This window comes from Podarcis erhardii (genome assembly GCF_964252035.2).
Source record: "Podarcis erhardii genome assembly, chromosome: W".
NCBI classification, from domain to species: Eukaryota; Metazoa; Chordata; class Lepidosauria; order Squamata; family Lacertidae; genus Podarcis; species Podarcis erhardii.
In genome coordinates, this window is record NC_138506.1 from 3,706,801 (window position 1) to 3,722,461 (window position 15,661).

At 47.0% G+C, this 15,661-nt stretch overlaps 1 protein-coding gene across 1 annotated transcript in view; it reads left to right on the forward strand.

Annotated features, from left to right (window-relative positions):
- Positions 1-15,661, forward strand: part of LOC309333220 (magnesium transporter NIPA2-like) — an 83,372-nt gene that overhangs the window by 25,553 nt on the left and 42,158 nt on the right. The gene's annotated exons all lie outside the window — the stretch shown is intronic.

Below are 15,661 nucleotides of genomic sequence, written 5' to 3' on the forward strand. Positions count from 1 at the left end.
TATTGCACTTGGGCAAAAAAAATGAGAGGCACAAATACAAGATGGGTGACACCTGGCTTGAGAGCAGTACATGTGAAAAGGATCTAGGAGTCTTGGTTGACCACAAACTTGACATGAGCCAACAGTGTGACGCGGCAGCTAAAAAAGCCAATGCAATTCTGGGCTGCATCAATAGGAGTATTGCATCTAGATCAAGGGAAGTAATAGTGCCACTGTATTCTGCTCTGGTCAGACCTCACCTGGAGTACTGTGTCCAGTTCTGGGCACCACAGTTCAAGAAGGACACGGACAAACTGGAACGTGTCCAGAGGAGGGCAACCAAAATGGTCAAAGGCCTGGAAACGATGCCTTATGAAGAATGGCTAAGGGAGCTGGGCATGTTTAGCCTGGAGAAGAGGAGGTTAAGGGGTGATATGATAGCCATGTTCAAATATATAAAAGGATGTCACATAGAGGAGGGAGAAAGGTTGTTTTCTGCTGCTCCAGAGAAGCGGACACGGAGCAATGGTTCCAAACTACAAGAAACAAGATTCCACCTAAAGATTAGGAAGAACTTCCTGACAGTAAGAGCTGTTTGACAGTGGAATTTGCTGCCAAGGAGTGTGGTGGAGTCTCCTTCTTTGGAGGTCTTTAAGCAGAGGCTTGACAACCATATGTCAGGAGTGCTCTGATGGTGTTTCCTGCTTGGCAGGGGGTTGGACTCGATGGCCCTTGTGGTCTCTTCCAACTCTATGATTCTATGATTCTATGATTCTATGAGGGAGCAGTAGGCGGGGAAGAAGAGGAAGAAGAAGAAGAAGAAGAGGAAGAGGAAGAAACAACGGAGAAAAGGTCTACTAGAATAAAAATTAAAATTAAATAGTATAATGACGTTGAAGGTATTATCTTGGAATGTAAATGGTTTGAATGAAAAATCTAAAAGGAATAAAGTTGAAAAGGTGTTAAAGAATAAAAATTATGATGTGATTTGTTATCAGGAAACACATGTGGGGGAAAAACCCACAAACATATCTTGACAAATAAAAGATTAGGGGCAGAATTTGTTAATTCAGACATTAATAAAAAAGAGGGGTAGTGATATACGTGAAGGAGAAATGGGAACCAATACCAATATGTAAGGATAATGAAGGAAGAATTTTGGGAGTACAAATTAACCACCAGGGAGAAAAGTTCAATGTAGTAAATGTTTATGCGCCAAATATAAATGAAGCAGAGTTCTTTAAAAAATTGGAGCAAATGTTACTAGATCTGGAGAATCATAAGTTGATTCTACTTGGAGACTTGAATGCTGTGCCAATACCGGAATTAGACAGAAGCGCGAAAAGAAGAAAATTAAAACAAGGGAAACTACCAAGAACTTTTAATAATCTCGTGGAAAATCTAGATTTGATAGACATCTGGAGACATAAAAATCCAATAACGAAACAATTCACACACTTCTCAGAACCACACCAAAGCTGGGCGAGATTGGATCAAATATGGGCTCCAAGAGAATTAACAACAAGAGCAGTAAAATGTGAAATCCAACCTAGAACCCTTTCTGACCATAGTTCAGTAATTCTGGAGTTAAAAAATAGAATACAGGGAACATATAGATGGAGAATTAACGACTACCTTTTTGAAAATGATGAGATAATTGAGAAGGCGAAAAGAACCTTAAAAGATTATTTTGACATGACTATAAATAAAGAAACAAATATCGACATAGTTTGGGATGCCAGCAAGGCAGTGTTAAGAGGATTCCTAATTAATCAGAATAGCTATAGGAAAAAGTTAAGAGAACAAAAAAAAGAAGGAATACTCAACCAATTAAGAGAATGTGAAAAAAAACTGGTAATAAATCCAAGTGAGGAGCAGACCAAACAAACCTATAGAATATTACAATCACAATATTCAATTCTAATAGGCCAAGAAGTGGAATGGAGAATTAAGGCATGGAAGCAAAAATACTTTGAATCAGCAAACAAAACTGGGAAATTACTGGCGTGGCAACTAAGAAAAAGCAAAAAACAAAATGTGATTAATAAAATAAAAATAGAAGAGCAAACGGTGGAAGACCCCAATAAAATAAAGGAAAATTTCATTAAGTTCTATGAAAAATTATACAAAAGAGAAAAAGAAGATACAACAGGAATAAAGAAATATTTAGAAGAAAATAGAATAAAAGGATTAACAGAAGAGGAGAAAACACAATTAAATAAACCTATAAAAATTGAAGAAATCCAGGAGGCGATAAAAAAGATGAAATTGGGAAAAACCCCAGGGCCCGATGGGTTATCCGCCAAATATTATAAAGTTTTAGAGGAATACTTAGCCCCGGTGTTATGCGAAGTAGCAAATAATATTTTAAGAGGAGGAAAGACACCTGACTCCTGGAAAGAAGCTTATATTACATTGATACCTAAACCAGATACGGACAAGTTAGACATGAAAAACTATAGACCAATATCACTATTAAATAACAACTATAAAATCTTTGCAGAAGTTATGGCCAACCGTCTCAAGAAATGTCTAACAAATTTTATTCACACAGATCAAACCGGATTTCTACCCAACAGACAATTAAAAGACTGTATTCTGCTCTGGTCAGACCTCACCTGGAGTACTGTGTCCAGTTCTGGGCACCACAGTTCAAGAAGGACACTGACAAACTGGAACGTGTCCAGAGGAGGGCAACCAAAATGGTCAAAGGCCTGGAAACGATGCCTTATGAGGAACGGCTAAGGGAGCTGGGCATGTTTAGCCTGGAGAAGAGGAGGTTAAGGGGTGATATGATAGCCATGTTCAAATATATAAAAGGATGTCACATAGAGGAGGGAGAAAGGTTGTTTTCTGCTGCTCCAGAGAAGCGGACACGGAGCAATGGTTCCAAACTACAAGAAACAAGATTCCACCTAAAGATTAGGAAGAACTTCCTGACAGTAAGAGCTGTTTGACAGTGGAATTTGCTGCCAAGGAGTGTGGTGGAGTCTCCTTCTTTGGAGGTCTTTAAGCAGAGGCTTGACAACCATATGTCAGGAGTGCTCTGATGGTGTTTCCTGCTTGGCAGGGGGTTGGACTCGATGGCCCTTGTGGTCTCTTCCAACTCTATGATTCTATGATTCTATGATTCTATGATTCTATGATTCTATGATTCTATGATTCTATGATTCTATGATTCTATGATTCTACTAGGTGCCGTTGGAGGTAAGGCAAAGTAACCTCATCATGGCTCTGCAACTTCTAAGTTGGAATTGTAATGGTCTTAACTCCCCTCGAAAGAGAAAAAGTGTGTTTCATATACTAAAAAAAGAACAATTGGACCTGATTTGTTTACAAGAAACACACATAATGAGGTTACACAGGAAATTACTTATTAATAAAAGATTGGGACAAGAGTTTGTTTCATCCGACAAAGTTTAAAAAAGAGGAATAGTAATATATGCAAAGGAGAGACTTTTACCGAAATTAATCTTTAAAGACGAACAAGGAAGATATCTGGCAATTGAAATTCAATTCCAAGGAGAGAAATTTTTGATAGTAGGAATTTATGCACCGAACGAGGGGAAATCTGAATTTTTTAAGATGCTGAATGAGATTTTACTGGACCATTTAGACTATAATCTTATCTTGATGGGGGACATGAATGGAGTAGTATCTACAAACATGGATAAGGCACAAAGACAGGTAGTCACCAAAGATGGTAGACTACCAAAAACTTTTTTCGAAATGCCTGGCAATATGGATTTGGTGGATATTTGGAGAACAAAGAACCCTCTGGGAAGAGAGGGAACCTTCTTTTCTGAAGCCAAGATGACATGGACTAGAATTGACCAAATATGGGTAACTAGAGGAATGGCCCCAAAGATAAAAAAAAGTGGAAATCTGCCCCAAAACTTGCTCCGACCATAATGCTGTAAAGATGGAAATGAAATTAATAGCAACTGGCTCCTTCAGATGGAGAATGAATGACACCTTATTTAGAGATGAAGAAATTTATAAAAAGGCCCCAAAAATATTGAAAGATTATTTTGAAATAAATTTGAATACTGAGGTTGAAAAAAGAGTAATCTGGGACGCGAGCAAAGCCGTGATGAGAGGGTTTTTGATACAACAGAATGCAATTAAGAAGAGAAGTCAAAATGAAAGGAAAGATAAAATTTTGGAAAAAATAAAAGAAGGGGAGAAGAAATTGAGAGCAAAACCAAAGTCCCAGGAGATTCTGAGAGAAATAAAGCTATACCAAACACAATATATGGAATTGATGAATCAAGAGATAGAATGGAAAATTAAACAAATGAGACAAAAGACTTTTGAATCAGCGAATAAATGTGGGAAACTCCTGGCCTGGCAAATGAGGAAAAGACAAAAATTAAATACCATTACAAATTTAGAGGTGGAAGGAAAAAACATACATAACCCAGCTGAGATCAGAAATTGCTTTCAGAAATATTTTAAGCAACTATATTCACAAGGGCCACAGAAAGAAATGGACATAGAACGGTTTTTAAAGACAAGTGAATTACAAAAAATCTCTCAAGAAAGTAAACTGATGTTGAACTATAAAATATCAGAACAGGAAACAGAAGGTGCCATCCAAAGTATGCAATTGGGCAAGTCTCCAGGACCGGATGGGCTGACTTCCAGGTACTACAAATCATTGAAGGAGTGTTTATTACAGCCTTTAAAGGAAGTCTGCAATGAAATTATGGAAGGGAAGAGGGCGCCAGAGTCGTGGAAAGAGGCATATATCACACTTATACCGAAAACAGAGACTGAAAAGACTCAACTTAAGAACTACCGCCCTATATCATTGCTAAATGTGGATTATAAAATTTTTGCTGACATTTTGGCAAAAAGATTGAAAAAAGTATTGATGGAAGAGATTCATAAAGACCAAGCGGGCTTTCTCCCGGGAAGACATCTGTCAGACAATTTGAGGAATATAATAGATATTCTGGAAAAATTAGAAGTGAACATAAATACTAAAGCAGTTTTGATATTTGTGGATGCGGAGAAAGCGTTTGACAATATTTCTTGGAGTTTTATGAAAAAGGTTTTGAAAATGTTATAGGTGCAATATATTCTGAACAGAAAGCTAAATTAATTGTAAATAATGTGGTTACGGAAGAATTTAAGATAGAAAAAGGGACACGACAGGGGTGCCCAATTTCCCCATTGCTTTCTATATCGGTCCTGGAGGTCCTGTTAAATATGATTAGAAGGGACCGGTTGGTTAAAGGTATACAGGTTGGAGTTAAACAGTACAAACTGAGAGCATTTGCAGATGACCTAGTTCTGACGTTACAGGAGCCAGAATCTAGTACTAAAAGGGTTTTAGATCTAATTCAAGAATTTGGTCATGTGGCAGGATTCAAATTGAACAAGTCAAAAACGAAGGTTTTAGAGAAAAATTTAACATCAATTGAAAAAGAAAGGTTTCAGAATGAGACAGGTCTGACTGTGGTTAAGAAAGTGAAATATTTGGGGGTTAATATGACTGCAAAAAATGTGAACTTATTTAAAGATAATTATGAAAAAAGCTGGATGGCAGTGAAAAAAGACTTAGAAATTTGGTCAAATTTGAAGCTTTCCTTGTTGGGTCGAATCGCAGCTATAAAGATGAATGTATTGCCTAGAATGTTGTTTTTATTCCAAACATTACAAATTATGGACAAGATGGATTGTTTCAAGAAGTGGCAGAAAGATATCTCTAGATTTGTCTAGCAGGGCAAAAAGCCCAGAATAAAATTTAAAATATTAACTGATGCAAAGGAAAGGGGGGGATTTGCCCTGCCAGACTTTAAACTTTATTATGAATCAGCAACATTTTGCTGGTTGAAAGAATGGCTACTTCTTGAGAACACAGACATTTTGGATTTAGAAGGTTTCAACAATGCTTTTGGGTGGCATGCATATTTGTGGTATGACAAGGTTAAAGTACATAAAGCATTCAAAAATCATATTGTCAGAAAGGCATTGTTTAATGTTTGGATAAGATACAAAGACTTATTGGAAAATAAAACTCCAAGGTGGTTGTCACCAATGGAAGCGAAAGCATTTAAAAGACTCAATATGGAGGCCAAATGGCCGAAATATTGGGAAATTTTGGAACAAGAAGGTGATAAATTGAAATTGCAGAGTTTTGAGAAATTAAAAGATAAAGTGCGAGATTGGCTTCATTACCATCAGATAATGGAGGCTTTTAAACTGGACAGGAAAATTGGCTTCCAGACGGAAAAATCAAAATTGGAAACAGAATTGTTAGATCCTAAAACTAAGAATTTGTCAAGGATGTATAACTTGCTGTTGAAATGGAATCCTCAAGATGAAACGGTTAAATCTGCTATGATTAAATGGGCACAAGATGTTGGACATAACATTATGTTGGCTGACTGGGAACAGTTATGGACCACAGGTATGAAATTTACGGCATGTAATGCCTTAAGAGAGAATATTATGAAAATGATATACAGGTGGTACATAACCCCAGTCAAGCTTGCAAAAATTTATCACTTGCCTGATAATAAATGTTGGAAATGTAAAGAAACTGAAGGTACTTTTTTTCACCTTTGGTGGACATGCCCAAAGATTAAGGCCTTCTGGGAAATGATCTATAATGAACTGAAAAAGGTATATAAATATACCTTCCTTAAGAAACCAGAGGCCTTTCTTCTGGGCATGGTCGGCCAATCGGTGTTAAAGAAAGATAGAACTTTTTTTATGTATGCAACAACAGCAGCAAGAATACTCATCGCGAAGTACTGGAAGACGCAAGATCTACCCACTCTGGAAGAATGGCAGATGAAGGTGATAGACTATATGGGACTGGCAGAAATGACCGGCAGAATCCGAGACCAGGGAAAAGAGACGGTGGAGGAAGATTGGAAGAAATTCAAAGACTATCTGCAGAGGCATTATAAAATTAATGGACATTAGTGTGATGCTGGATAAAAATTAAGTGGTTACCAGCTGTAATGTAGAGGTTGAACAATAAGTTATGATAAGTTATAACAAGTTATAATAAGGATTTGCTGAATTAAGAATTTGAACGGGAATACAAAAGGGGGAGGTGAGAGGAGGTCTGGGAAACAAGTTAATGGAAATGAGTAATGGAAACTACATTTGTTTTAACTGTTCTTTTTTGCTTTTGTATTTTTGTGTTTTTATTATCTCTTTTTTGTGTATGTTTATTTTTTGTATTAATTGGAAACTTTAATAAATATCATTTTAAAAAAAGAGAGAGAAACAACTCTAGGTGGACGGAGTGTCTCAGGGCTATGGGGAAAAAACACAAAAACAAAACAAAACAAACAGCAAACCGACCCCCTTGCAGTGTTTGTTCTTTTTGGACAATTGGAAATGTCAAGCTACAGTTGAAAAAACCCCTTTAAGCTCCTTTCTGTATTCTGGCAGTGACCAGCATAGGTGCGTCCAGCTGGCTTGTATTGTATTGCCAACACGTGGGGTCCAGGGAAAAAAAGATATGTTCTCTGCCGAGGTTCCAGGAATAGAACCCTGCATGAAGGGGTTCTCAATTCTGCCACATTCACTGTGCTGCATGATAGGGGGTTGGGAAACAGACCTTAAAACACCTAGAATCTTGCAGAGTACAAGTATAAAAAAGGGATTATTTGGTCTTTAACATTAAAAGTGACATGAGTTGCTCATGAGGTCAAATTTTATATTTTCATGTTAAAGGTGGGAAGGCTTCAATTACTAATACAATCATGTAATCATGTACTGGTTTCAGAATCTGAATGTCATCAATTCACTGTGATTTGAGCTACCTGGTATCTTAATATTTTTGTTAAAAGTTTGTTTCTTATTGACTCTGTTGCATAGGTACCCTGGGTGATTTAGAAACCACTTGTTAAATGTTGATCAAAAGTAAAAATGTACAAATGTATGAGAAAAAGTAGTGTTGTCAAAAGGGATGGGATTTTAAAATTCTCCAAATGTCAGAATTTGACATACTTTTATAAGTAGCAGCAAAGGGAATTTGCAATATTTGCAGACCTGTGTTTTAAAACTTAAAGGGGGTGGTGTGCAAGTTAGATATTGCGTGGACAGGCGGAGTCCCCAGATCATCTGGAGCTTTGAGGTACATTGCCAGCTGTATGTTGATGACACACAGCTCTACTTCTTTGCACTTGCGAGTATGGCAGTGGATGTGCTGGTCTTGCCTCCACAATGGACTGGACGAGAGTCAGTAAACTAAAGCTCAATCCGAATAAGGCTGAGGCACTGTTAGTGGGTGGTTCCCTAGACCAGATGGATGGGAGGTTGCCTGCTCTTGATGAGGTTACACCCCCTTCTGAAGGAGCAGGTGTGTAGCTTACAGGTACTTCTGGCTCCATTGCTGTTGCTTGAGGCTCTGGTGGCCCAGCTGTGCTCCTATCTGGACAGGGATAGCCTAACGTCTGTTGTCTAATCTCTGGCAACCTCTAGGTTAGATTACTGCAATATGTTATATGTAGGGCTGCCTCTGAAGATGGCTCGGACACTTCAGCTGGTGCAGAATTCAGCGGCCAAGTTGCTCACTGGGGCAAGACAGTTTGAGCATATAATACAATCCTGACATTGGTGCTAGTTTCAACTTATAAAGCCTTAAACAGCTCATGATTGCAATACCTCAAGGACCACCTCTTCCTATAAGACCTAACTTGGACTTGGATCATCATGTGAGCCCTTTCTTTGTGTGCCTTCTCCACAAGAGCCCCAAAGGGGGGAACACCAGAACGGGCCTTTTCTGCAGTGGCTCCCTGCTTGTGGGATGCTCTCTCCAGGGAGGCTCACCTGATGCCTTTGTTGTATATCTTTAGGGGCCAGGTGAAAATGTTCCTCTATAACTAAGACTTTGGCTGATCAAACATTCTATGGCCTTTCAAATGTTTTTGTGGGGACTTCCGCTTTGCTGCTGATTGCTTCCGGACGCTCATCTCGGGAGTTCCGAGGGGTGAGCACTCACCAAAGGGGTGAAAGAGGGGGGTTGCTAGGCTTCACAACTCCCAAAAGATCCAGGAGGGCTTCCTGCATCTAAAAGGACACGCTGAGGCGTTGGAGGGGTCTTCAGAGTTGAAGGAGACCACAGACGCCAACAACAGCGTTCCCTGTCAGCCGAGGCATGGTTAGCCAGGCAATCTAGCCGAAAGCAACGGCAACTTACGCACCAAGAACTCCAGATCTAGGGGCTGCACGCGTCCACGCAAAGGGCGCCCCCCGTTTTAAGTGGGGAGCGGTCATTGCGTGGACAGGCGGAGTCCCCAGATCCCGCGCGGTCCCCCTGTCATGTGGAATAACGACTCAAGACAACGTGCTATGGGATTAAATTGGCCACAACTTTATTAAATTTCAAATGTGGGTAGACCTTGGCTCAGGCATTGGGCGTTCTCCCTCCCCAGTCCCCAGCCAGGGACCTAGGGAGCATCAGGGTTATCCAGTGTGTGGGGGAGGGGATGGGCCAGCTCTGGAGAACATATGTTCAAGCAGAGATAGCCGCCCCCGTTACGCCGCGGCAGGGGAGAGCAATGACGACCTTTCGGCGTACGGCCAAAGCCTCCCTTCAAAAACCCCTTTAACGGGGAACCCTGGTATCGCCGCCGCAAAGAGGAAGGTGGACTAAAGGATTCCGCCCAAGGCCTGATACTGCCACCCGAGACCGCAAAGATTGCGGTCTCGCCGCCAAGACTACCTATATCTGAAAATCCCCTTTGCTTTGATCAGAATTATGCTTTTTTGCACGACCGAGTAATTTTCGCCAAGGTGGAGCACAACCGCGTTTGGCGGGTGGCGGAACGCAAGTTCATGACGCAACCGAGGGAGCAGGGCATCCCATCGCATTCCACGTTGACCGAACCAGGAAATGGAGATCTTTGGCTGCAGACCCAGATGTTCTCCGTCTGGACCAGTGGTGGCATGGACGGCCGCCCAATGCACTATGTTGTGGCCGAAGATCCATACATGTTTGGGGGTTGAGCCTGAAAGAAAGGATTATATGTTGTCTGTCAGAGCCTGCTGGTTGTATCTAATGTAGCCTTTGAAGGCAGCTGAACGCCACCGCCCCATTGTCTTTATGTGTTCTGCCGGGAGGCCGCTTGCAGCTGCCGTGGTTGCTGCACCGATACGAAAGGAATGCCCGGAAAATAGTGCCGGGTCGCCTCCACAAGCGTGGATGGCCTTACGCAATATTGAGACAAATTGGCAACGGGTCATGGGGCAGCCTGATGCATGAATGAGGAGAGGGCCTGGTCCCGGAGGACGTACCTTCAGGAATTTGCGTGTGTCCACGACAGGGCATGGTCCAGTGTGCAGGGAGGAGGCTAGACTTAGCGTGGAACCCCTACCTAGTTGATCGGTTTTGGAGGCTCGGATTTTGACTTGTATCATGTGCCTGACAAGGTTGATATCAGCCACAGACAAGCCCCTGCGACGAGGTGACAATGTGCCCCCTATGCACTCCCCGATACGGAGCGCACCAAAGAAGGCCAGGGAGAAGGCTGCCCTGAAGAGCCTGACCTCATAGTTGGACCAGCAAATACTGGGGAGCGCATTCCATATCAGCCGGAGGATCTCTATGGTTACTGGCCTCCTCTTATCTGGAATGGGCAGGTGGGAGCGACGCCACCCTGCAATAAGCTTCCTTACGTGGAAAGTGTTACAGGGGTCTGGGAGCCAAAAACAGTTGCTGAAGTAGGAGATAGCGGCCTTGTGCAGGCTGATGGTTTTAAGGGCCATGCCCCTACGCTTTAGGTGAACCAAGTATTTTAGAACATCAGACTCCTTAGCTGTACGCCTGCGTCGTAAGCCAAACTTATCTCTGAACCCCTCGAATTGGGACCATGCTCTGGTGTAGGACCGCAGCGTTGATGGTGCAAGGGCGCTCAGAACTCCTGCTGTCACTTCTCCCGTCCAATTTCCCAGAGGTCCTCCGGAAAGGCTTCTGGGAGTTGATCGGCCTCGGGTGCTAGGTTGCGAAAGCGCTCCATCTGAAAGTGAGACAGGGCATCTGCAATGTCGTTATTGAGGCCCGGGATGAACCGCGCAGAAAAGGAGATGTTACCTTTCAGACATTCCAGCACGAAGAGACGGAGCACGCGAATTACCCTGTTGGATTTTGCGGATTGCTTCGCAATGATTCTTACCACCGCCTGGTTGTCCGACCAGAAGCACACCCTGGTGTCCTTCAGGAGGTGCCCCCAAACACGGAGAGCCACTAGGATTGGGAAGAACTCAAGAAAAGTTAAATCACGTGTAATGCCCTCCTCATGCCAAGATGTTGGCCAAGGATGCGCGCACCAGTGACCCCTGAAGTAGAAGCCGAAGCCAAAGCGACCAGATGCGTCAGAGTGCACCTGTAGCTGTTCCTTAGGCAGCAGCCAATCTTGCCAGAAGGACACCCCATTGTAACTTTCCAGGAAGGTTAGCCATATTTTGAGGTCTTCCCTTATGGTGTGGGTGACCCTGATGTGGTGATGGGGGGCAACACCGCCAGCCGTGAGACGGGCTAGGCGTGTGCAAAAGGCGCGACTGGGCGAGATAACCCTGCATGCAAAGTTGAGGTGTCCTAAGAGTGTCTGGACCTGACGCAACGTGGTCTTTTTCTGGGCCATCATGTTAGTTATGAATTCCCTCAACGTGGCGAGTTTGGCCAGGGGCAGGCGAGAGGTTTGGCTGACAGAATCCAGTTCAATACCCAGATATGAGATGACAGTGGTTGGACCTTCGGTCTTGTCCGCTGCCAATGGGATGCCCAATTCAGCTGCCAGCTGAATGAAGCATGCCAGCGCCCTAGCGCACGCGTCTGAGCCCGCTGGCTGGACGAAAAAGTAGTCATCTAGGTAATGGGAAATGCGGTGGGACCCTGACCTGCGTTTCATGGCCCATTCCACGAATGTGCTGAAGGTTTCAAATGCCGCGCATGCGATGGAACAGCCCATGGGCATAGCTTTGTCAAAGTACCATTGGTCCTGGAATTTGAAACCTAGCAACCAGAAGTCCCTGGGGTGGACTGGTAACAGACGGAAGGCTGATTCGATGTCACATTTTGCCATGAGCGCGCCCGGGCCACACTCCCTAACCAGCCTGATTGCCTGATCGAGAGATGCATATTTGACTGAGCATTGTTCTGGGGGAATGGCATCATTTACTGACCCACCCTTTGGGTAAGAAAGGTTATGTATTAATCGAAACTCGCCTGGGGCCTTCTTAGGTACAATACCTAGTGGAGACACTATGAGGTTAGGAAATGGAGGTTCTGTGAAGGGACCTGCCACTCGCCCCAGCAAGCGTTCTTTGGTAATCTTCTTCTCGGCAATGCGTGGCATATCTCGGACAGACTTTTGGTTGGGGGGATTGGTGCATGAGGGGGTGCCTACCACTGGGATGCGGAAGCCTTCCTTAAAGCCCTCCTCAATGTATTTTGCTGCCTCTTTATTGGGGTACTGGTGTAACAAAGGCAGCATTGCTGATAGAGATATGGGTGAGGGGGCTAGGGAAAGTAGAGCACTATTTGCGGGCATTGTTTTTGCTTTGCTGAGTGCCAGAGGAGCCTGTAGAGGCTCCGGCCTCTCTTTTGTCTTGAGATGTGCCTGCACCTGATCCGCGGGAGGCTCGAAAAAGCTTCTTCCCCCGAAAACATTTCATGGTGGGGTGAGATCCACTACAGTGCTCGCATTCATGAGCAAATCGACATTTTTCTCTGGAGCAGGAGCCGTTGTTATACTCCCAGCAAGATCTCTTGGGGGCCTTGGATTGATATTTGGACTGTTTCACATTGTCGGGCCCTTTCTTGAAGAGCGGTGAAACCAACTCAGACCACACGTCATAATCTTTGATATCCCATCTAACTGTGTCGTCCACTGCCGCCCGTTCCCTGAATGCCTGGTCATAGGTGAGTGCCGCCTCCCCCCCCAGACATGGCTTCAGCCTTTAGGATGATGAGTAGGTAGTTGGTCAGGTGCCAACCCCTGTCAGGGTAACTAGCGACTATAATACCCATGTAAGTGGTGTATGCAGTGAGCCAATTACGAAAGGTACGCTCAACACTCACTTTTTTATCTTTTTTCCTCTGCTCGGCGGATTTAGATTTTAGGGCTGTCGAAGCGGCAGGGGATAGCAGATCAAACAAATCCACGAACTCCCCATTAAGGATGCGTTCCCGCAACTTCTCACGCAGGCGAATGCCTGGGGGCTGGTCAGTTCTTTTGTGGTTGGATTTCCTAATTCTACCTCTGGAGTCAATGCCCTCCTCCCCGCACGGCGCGATAGCACCATGTTCACGCCTGTGCCTCCGGTTGCGGCGCCGCCAGACCCAGTGCGGCAGCCCTGGGGCGTCGGGGCCTGTAACCCAATAGCCTTTGATGCTCCCCCCCTGTTCACTATCAGTGGAGCTGGACCTACCTGAGGAACTAGATGATCCAGACGAGTCCCTCTTGGACTTGTGGCCCCTCCTCCTGGATTTGTGGTGTTTCCTCCCGCGATGACGCGATCTGCGCGACTCAGGGCTCTTGTCACTCTTGTACCTGTCAGAGGAGCTGGAATGGGGGGACCTACCTCTGCGCCTGGTGGATGCGGATGATGAACGTGACCCACCTTCCTGAGCACGGCGGTCAGAGGAGCTGCTACTGCGCCCTCGCCTGCGGCCGTGAGGTGACCCGGAGCTCCCTCTGCGCGAATCCCGCCGCTCCAGGCGGCACCTCAGCCGGGCGATGGTCCTGTCCCTACTGTCTCCACGCACCGAGTGTGAGAGACTGCTACTAAGAGAGGAGCGGGTGGAGGAGGAGCTCTCTGTACGTCTCGGCTTGGCAGCCGACCCCCTACCGGCGCGGCTTGCCAAGGCTAGTGTGCTTATGGACCCAGAAGACCCTCTAGTTGCCGCTGCCCTCTTGGGCGCGGTTTTCTTGGGCTTGGGCTGCTCCTCCCTGGTTGAACGTGCCTTCCGCTGTCCGGTTGCCTGTCTCTGGGCAGGCTTGGTGGGCGCACCCCTTACGGTGCCCCTTCTGGTGCGGGGAGGAGAAGTAGCCTGACGCTTCGGAGGCATGGTGTGGGGCTAATGGAGTGGGTATGCTAGGGAATCCGTTAGAAGGGGGGGCAATGATTGGCAGCAAATGCCCGCTAGTAATTCGCAAACACAGGCTAGTGATAAAGGTAAGGGTACAATTAATGGGAGGGGAGAGATAAGGCAAGAACTGAGTCGCAGCAGGAAACGCTACTGAAGGCTGCAAGATAAAACAAGCAATAGTTTAGAAAATAACTGCACAGGTTTCAGTTGGGGTCCATGGGCCTTCCCTCGTTGATGATGAGCGCGATGCCTGCTGTCCGCTGTACCTGTTGGCAAGCCATGATGGTGGGATGTGAAACCAATACGTACCTAATGAGGCCATAGGTGTGCCTGAGGAGCACCGAGGCATGTCAGCCTCCATGCAGCCGGATCCAGGGTGGCCACTGCCATGCGGCCACCGATACAATGGCTGCCACCATGCGGTCGCGATTGAGATGGCTGCAGACTTGGAGCCACCACTAGGCAGGCCCTGCCACGGTTCATGGGGGTGTGGGGCAAGCAGAGGCACACACTGTCCCCAGGGGCCATCTGGGGGGGGAGGCAGGTATGCCCGCCGGCTGCAGAGGTCCCCCCCCCGCCGCCCAGGGGAGGTTCCAGGGTCGCCAGAGGCCTGGTGTAGGCCGTGCGAGGTGGCAGGGCCTCCCTGCGGCCTTAAAAGGCTGGCCAAAGGTGGGGGAAGGTCACGCGGTGTGGCCCGCGGCCCCCCACGGAATGTGGGGGCGGCAGGAAGGCCCCCGCCGCCCAGGGGAGGCTCCAAAGCCGCTGCAGGCCCAACTAGGCCGCACAATTCGGCAGAGCCTTTGTGAGGCCCAGCTAGGCCTCCCGGAGCCGGGGGAGGGCATGTGCTGCAGCGCGCGCGCCCCCGGCGATCGCGGGTGTGGCAGGAAGGCCCCCACCACACAGGGGGAGGCTCCAGGGCCGCCGGAGGCCCGATTAGGCCGCAGAACGCGGCAAGGCCTCTTTGAGGCCCAGCTAGGCCTCCAGAGCCGGGGGAAGCCGCGCAGCACGACCTGCGGTCCCCCCGACGATAGCGGGGGCGGCGGGAAGGCCCCCGCCACCCAGGAGAGGCCCCGGGGCCGCCGTAGGCCCGACTAGGCCGCGCAACGCGGCAAGGCCTCTTCGAGGCCCAGCCAGGCCCCCTCGAGGCCCAGCCAGGCCTCCAGAGCCGGGGGAGGCCGCGCGGCGCGGCCCGCAGCCCCCCGGTGATCGCGGGGGCGGCGGGAAGGCCCCCGCCGCCCAGGAGAGGCTCCAGGGCCACCGGAGGCCCGACTAGGCCGCGAAACGCGGCAAGGCCTCACCGAGGCCCAGCCAGGCCCCCTCGCGGCCCAGCCAGCCCCCCGGATCCGGGGGAGGCCGCGCGGCGGGGCCCACGGCTCCCCCGGCGATCGCGGGGGCAGCGGGAAGGCCTCCGCCGCCCAGGGGAGGCTCCAGGGCTGGGGGGCGCGGAGGAGCCCCCCCGAGGCCCAGTAAGGCCTCACGAAACGCGGCGGGCCTCCCTGCGGCCTAAAAAGGCCGCTTGGAGGCCACCGAGGCCCTGGGGGCGACTGGGGACCCCCCCTCCACCGCACCCCAGGGCCGCCAGGCCTGGCGGGGGAAGGGGAAGGGCCGCGCGTGGCGTTG